The sequence below is a fragment of the Eschrichtius robustus genome, chromosome 6 (assembly GCF_028021215.1).
Source record: "Eschrichtius robustus isolate mEscRob2 chromosome 6, mEscRob2.pri, whole genome shotgun sequence".
Classification (NCBI taxonomy): domain Eukaryota; kingdom Metazoa; phylum Chordata; class Mammalia; order Artiodactyla; family Eschrichtiidae; genus Eschrichtius; species Eschrichtius robustus.
In genome coordinates this window covers 948,424-954,953 of record NC_090829.1, presented here as the reverse complement: position 1 = coordinate 954,953, position 6,530 = coordinate 948,424, and the positions used below count along the sequence as shown (strand labels likewise).

Below are 6,530 nucleotides of genomic sequence, written 5' to 3'. Positions count from 1 at the left end.
TAGTGATCACTCATCCTCTTAAACTCTCTGGTGACAGGGAACTCACTACCCATCCAGCAACTTGCTCCACTGTGTGTATCTCTAATTCTGGAACACACACTTCCTAATGGTGAGTTGCCCATGCCCCCCCCACCCAGAATTCCCACTCCATGATCTTGTCTCCATTTGCTGAAGTTCCACATAATAAAACCAATTGTTTCTACATTTTCAATGTCATTAAATTTTCCCAGTTAACAGAAGTATTTTTTAATCCTCTTATGACTGTACTCCAAAACTTGACTCAGCTTCCAACCCACAATGGAAACAACTCTACTTCTCTCCATCAACACCACCACTCCAGTCAAAGCCACCATCATCTCTCAATGGCCATTTGGACCTGCTTTTCCCTCCCACTCTCACTCCCTCCAATCTATTCCCCAGATATCAGCCAGCATGATTTTTGCTAAAGAAGAAATTTTCACTATGTCCCAACTGGTTAATAACCCTTCAGTCCTCTCCTCAGTACTGGAGATAAAAATTCAAAACCTTCAATGTGGCCTGTAGAACCTAGTCATCTGGGACCCTGTCAGCCTTGCAGGCCCTTTTGCTGGATATTCTCTTCCTTACTTGACATGCTATATCTCCAATTTCTTTCGATTGTTTCTACAAGCTCTTTCACTCAGCAAGGCTTCACAGATGTGGGTCTATGAAATCCTTTCTCCACTCTGTTTACTATTTGAGAACTAGTGAATGTTCAGTTCTCAGATTACATGTCCTTTCTTCATAGAAACTTTCCCCAAATCCCCAGACGAGACCAAGTCCTTCTGTAATCTTTCATTGCTCTCTTTAACATCCTTCATCAAATTTATCATAATTTTAATATACTTAATTCCATAAATAAAATAATATTATTAATAATAACAATACCTAACAATACTTAATGTATTGAGGGCTTACCACATGCTCTATGCTAAGAGCATCAGAACCATTATCTTATTTAGGATTCAAAGCAAGCCCATGAGTAGTTACTATTGCTCCTATTCATCACAGATAAGAAAAGTGGGGCTTGAGAAAGTTAAGGTGAGTGGAAGAGTGGAGATTAGAATCAACTCAATTCTAGAACCTACTGAGGTTCTAACCTTTTCATGATAATGTTGAACCTTCCACTAACCTCCTAGCCCCAAGAGGTTAGATACCAATAGCCAGGGAGCTGTCAGAAGGAAATTATGGGCCTGTTTGCCCAATGCCACAAAATCAAAATAATGTCTCTGTACTTTTTCTCTGCACTACCCTCCCTTGTTCTTTGTGGCACTCAAATACCTAAGAAAGGGAGAAATTAAATGAGTAAAACTAGTACTCTTATCTTGACATCTCTGGAGACTTCTTGAATTTTTTAGGCAGTTTCCAGAAAACAAATAGCAGAGAATAGGAACAAATCATGGAGATGAGCAGTTTAATTACATTTATCTGGATTCATTAGCAACGAATCCAGTATACGCAAAATTCAGAATGACACAGTGAAGATTTAGCATGACCTCCGCACAACGATGGTACGTAAATCTGTGAAACATTCCATATTTTAGAGGCAGTAAGAAGACAGGCAAAAAGTGAGGACTATAGTTAAGTGCAGGATCATATGGTAGTTCTATTTTTAGTTTTTTAAGGAACCTCATTACTGTTCTCCATAGTGGCTGTATCAATTTACATTTTCACCAACAGCATAGGAGGGTTCCACTTTCTCCAGACCCTCTCCAGCATTTATTATCTGTAGACTTTTTGATGATGGTTATTCTGACAAGTGTGAGGTGATACCTCATTGTAGTTTTGATTTTCATTTCTCTAATAATTAGCGATGTTGAGCATCTCTTCATGTGCCTTTTGGCCATGTATGTCTTGTTTGGGGAAATGCCTGTTTGGATCTTCTGCCCATTTCTTTGATAGGGTTGTTTGTTTTTTTTTTTAATATTGAGCTGCATGAGCTTTGTATATTTAGGCAATTAATCCCTTGTCAGTCACATCATCTGCAAATATTTTCTCCCATTCTATATTTTCTCTTTAATTTTGTTTATGGTTTCCTTTGCTCTGCAAAACTTTTTAAGTTTAATGAGGTCCCATTTGTTTATTTTTGTTTTTATTTCCACTACTCTAGGAGACGGATCCAAAAAGATATTGCAGAACATTCTCTAATACCATACACAAAAATGAACTCAAAATGGTTTAAAGACCTAAATGTAAGGCTAGATACAATAAAACTCCTAGAGGAAAACATAGGCAGAACACTCTTTGATATACTCTAGTTAATAAGGTTGTTTCCCATAAAGGTAAAGGCCTACAATTTTGATACTGTTATACATATATACCAGAATTGAACAATTAAGTAAACGGATGGCAGATGACAAATGCCAGGTTTTTCTCTATCAGAGTGGAAGATTACAGATACTCAGGAAAGGAGTAGGGGTATTCTACAAGGGGGTAATAAATTAGAGTTGGAGACAACCATATAAACTTATGTTTAACTTAATATTGATACAGATGTTTACATATAGAAATATTTACGGATATATGTATATACACAGGTTAGTATGTGCATATATTTCCTTGTTCCGTCAGACGAAAAGGCCTAGAAATGATGACATCCCAGTAGCAGTGAGCACACTTAGCACTAGATCTTGGTTTTGTTTTTTTGTTTGTTAGTTCTGTTTTTTTTTTAATTTAAGACCTTTATTTCTAAATTTTTTTTTTGTCTTTCTCTGACTTGTTTTATTTTATTTCAATGTCTTTTTTTTTAACATCTTTATTGGAGTATAATTGTTTTACAGTGTTGTGTTAGTTTCTGCTGTAGAACAAAGTGAATCAGCTATATGTATACATATATCCCGATATCCCCTCCCTCTTGCATCTCCCTCCCACCCTCCCTATCCCACCCCTCCAGGTGGTCACAAAGCACCGAGCTGTAGATCTTGGTTTTTAATACCATTGTCCAATAAAAAAAAATCAGGACCTTGGAGAAATGACTGGCAAGGAATATACCAAATGAGCCTGGAGCATCTTGTAGTTCCAGAAAGTTAGCATTCAAAACAAAATAAAACAAACTCACAATGACAGGAGTATATCAGAAGGATACAGAAGGCAGCTTAAAGAGCTCCGGTGGCCAAATGTAGAATAATTTGAGCAAAAAAATGAAATAGTGTATTAGCTTGTACTGCTATAATAAAATAACATAAACTGGGTGGCTTAAACAGAAATAAATAGTAATTTATTTCTTACAATTCTGGAAGCTGGGAAGTCCAAGATCAAGGTGTTGACTAATTCCATTCCCCAGTGAGGGCCCTCTTCCTGGCCTGCAGATGGTTGCTGTGCCCTCACTTGGCAGAGGGAGAAAGAGACAGACAGAGAGAGCTCTCTGGTGTCTCTTCTTATAAGACCATTAATCCCATCATGAGGTCCCCACTTTTGTGACCTCATCTAAACCTAATTAATTCCCAACGGCACGTCTCCAAATACCATTACATTGTGGTTTAGCGCTTTAACATATGAATTGTGGGGACACAATTTGGTCCATAGAAAGTTTTATTAGATTATAACCCAGAGTACAAAATAAATATTCATGAGTCAATGCTAATATAAATAAAAGACTGAGTAAGTAAATAAATGGGGCACAAATAGACAAATATCTTGAAAAATGCAAAAAAAAAAAACACCCAAATATGTAGATGTGCCCCCTTAAGGAGATGAAGCATAACTCCCCACTCCTTAAGTTTGGGGTACATGTAGTTACTTTCTTTCAAAGAGAACCTTATAGAAAAAGAGGGGGAAAAGAGTAAGTTTACAGTGGGGAGACATGACAAGCACTATCTCCAGCCAAGTGATCAAGATTAACATCCACAGTGATAAGTCATATTGATAGTATGTACTTGTGATAAGATGTAATGAGAATGGCACTTTACATCTGTGATCTTCCTCCCCCAAACACATTCCAGTCTCATCATTAGAAAAATACCAGACAAATCCGAGTTGAGGAAACTCTATAAAATACCTAGCCAGTGATCCTCAAACCTGTCAAGATTATTAAAAACAATAACAATCTGAGAAATCGTCACAACCAAGAGAAGCCTAAGGAGACATGTTTATCAAGTGTAATGTGGTATGCTCGATGGGATCCTGGAACAGAAAATGATGTTTGAGGAAAACTGAGGAAATCAAAATAAAATATGTGCTCTAGTTAATAAAATTAGATCAATATTGGTCCATTCAATGATACAAATGTACCATACTAATGTAAGATGTTAATAATAGGGGAAGCTGGGGTGGGGGGAATATATGGAACTTTCTGTACTATATTCACAATGATTCTGTAAATCTAAAACTATTTTAAAATTAGAAGTTTATTTTTAAAAACTTTATCTTCTTTACTGAATTATCAGAAGAGGTTCCTTCTACTCTATTTCCCCCTTTCCTTTCTTCCTTCCACAAATGTGTTATATATTTGTTCTGTGCCACGTACTGGGGCAGGTACAGAATCCCTGCACTTGTGGAGCTAACAGTCTAAATTGGTAAGAGACAGTAAACAAACTAAAACAAAAATGTGACTGGTGTCATAAAGAAAACATGGTACTGGGAGACAGCACAATGCGGGCATTAACAATGCAGAAGACAGGCACTGGGAAGACTTCTGAAGAGTGACACTTTTAGAAGAGATAAGAAGAAAGCATAGCCATTAGCCAGGAAGAGAGTTCTCCAAGCAACAATGCAGCATGGGCAAGAGGGTATATGGAAATGCCATTTACGGAAATGGAGTTGGAAGATAAGTGAGCTTTTGGTAAGGAAGGATGGAGTCTGCCTTTGGGGTGGTTGATTTTGAGGTCTCTCTATGTGCAGATGTTGAAGCAGTAACTGAATGTCTAGATCTAGCATTCACAACACCTGGGCTGTAGACAATACATCTAGGAGACATCAGCATAGAGAGACATTTACAGTCATGGGAGTGATTGATAAAGCCTGGAGAGAGGTGCAGAGAGCTAGAAGAGGGAGGCACAGGACTGATTCCTCATATTTATGAATCAGATGGAGGAGAGGAGTATAGAGCCTGAAAAAGGAAGAAACAGTCCAAGAAGCTGGATGGAGAACATTTATGAACTAGGAGGAAAAAGCCTTTATAAAAGAGCCCATGGTGAGCAATGGCTTCAAAGAAGTCAAATGTCTTTAGGATTAGGCACATGGAGCTTACTGGTGGTCCCAGTAAGAGAAATTTCAGTGTAGTGGTGGGTTATGGGAGATGAGGAGGCTCACCTATGCATGACAACATGGAATTTACCCGAGCCTGTGGTCCTGGAAAACAGCAATGATTAAAGGAAACCCTTCACCCATCCACCATTTTGTTTTGTTTAGTTTTACTGAAGTATAGTTGTATACAATATTATGTTAATTTCATGTTGCAACATAGTAATACAACATTTAAATACATTATGAAATGATAACCAGTATAGGTCTAGTAACCATCTGTCACCATGCAAATTACTACAGTATTGTTGACTATATTTTTTATTGATGTACACTACATCATCATGACATTTATTTTATAACTAGAAGTTTGGACCTCTTAATCTCTTTCTTTTATTTCACAAACCACCCCACCCTCATGCTCCTCCACTCTGGCAATCACCAGTTTGTTCTCTGTATGTATGAATCTGTTATTGTTTGGTTTGGTTTGTTTTGGTTGGTTGTTTTGGTTATCTAGATTAAATATATAAGAAATTATATGGTATTTTTCCTTCTCTGTCTGACTTATTTATCATAGCATAACACCCTCTAGATTCATGCACATTGCCCCAAATCACAAGATTACATACTCTTCTATGGCTGAGTAATATTTCATTGAGTGTGTGTGTGTGTGTGTAGCATTTATTGTTTGTAGATTTTTTGATGATGGCCATTCTGACAGGTGTGAGGTGATACCTCATTGTAGTTTTGATTTCCATTTCCCTAATGATTAGTGATGTTGGGCATCCTTTCATGTATTTGTTGGCAATCTCTATAACTTCTTTGGAGAAATGTCTATTTAGGTCTTCTGCCCATTTCTGGATTGGGTTGTTTGTTTTTTGATATTGAACTGCTTGTATATTTTGGAGATTAATCCTTTGTCAGTTGCTTGGTTTGCAAATATTTTCTACCGTTCTGAGGGTTGTCTTTTCATCTTGTTTATGGTTTCCTTTGCTGTGGAAAAGATTTTAAGTTTCATTAGGTCCCATTTGTTTATTTTTGTTTTTATTTCCATTTCTCTAGGAGGTGGGTAAAAAAGGATCTTGCCGTGATTTATGTCATACAGTGTTCTGCCGATGTTTTCCTCTAAGAGTTTTATAGTGTCTAGCCTTACATTTAGGTCTTTAATCCATTTTGAGTTTATTTTTGTGTATGGTGTTAGGGAGTGTTCTAATTTCATTCTTTTACATGTAGCTGTTCGTTTTTCCCAGCACCACTTGTTGAAGAGGTTGTCTTTTCTCCATTGTATAGTCTTGCCTCCATTATCAAAGATAAGGTGACCATATGTGTAT

At 37.1% G+C, this 6,530-nt stretch overlaps 1 non-coding gene across 1 annotated transcript; it reads left to right on the top strand.

Annotated features, from left to right (window-relative positions):
- Nucleotides 1–1,454: 1,454 nt before the first annotated feature.
- LOC137766839 (U6 spliceosomal RNA) lies at nt 1,455–1,561 on the top strand. The gene has a single exon (XR_011074378.1). It is a non-coding gene; the product is annotated as a U6 spliceosomal RNA (small nuclear RNA).
- Nucleotides 1,562–6,530: the final 4,969 nt, after the last annotated feature.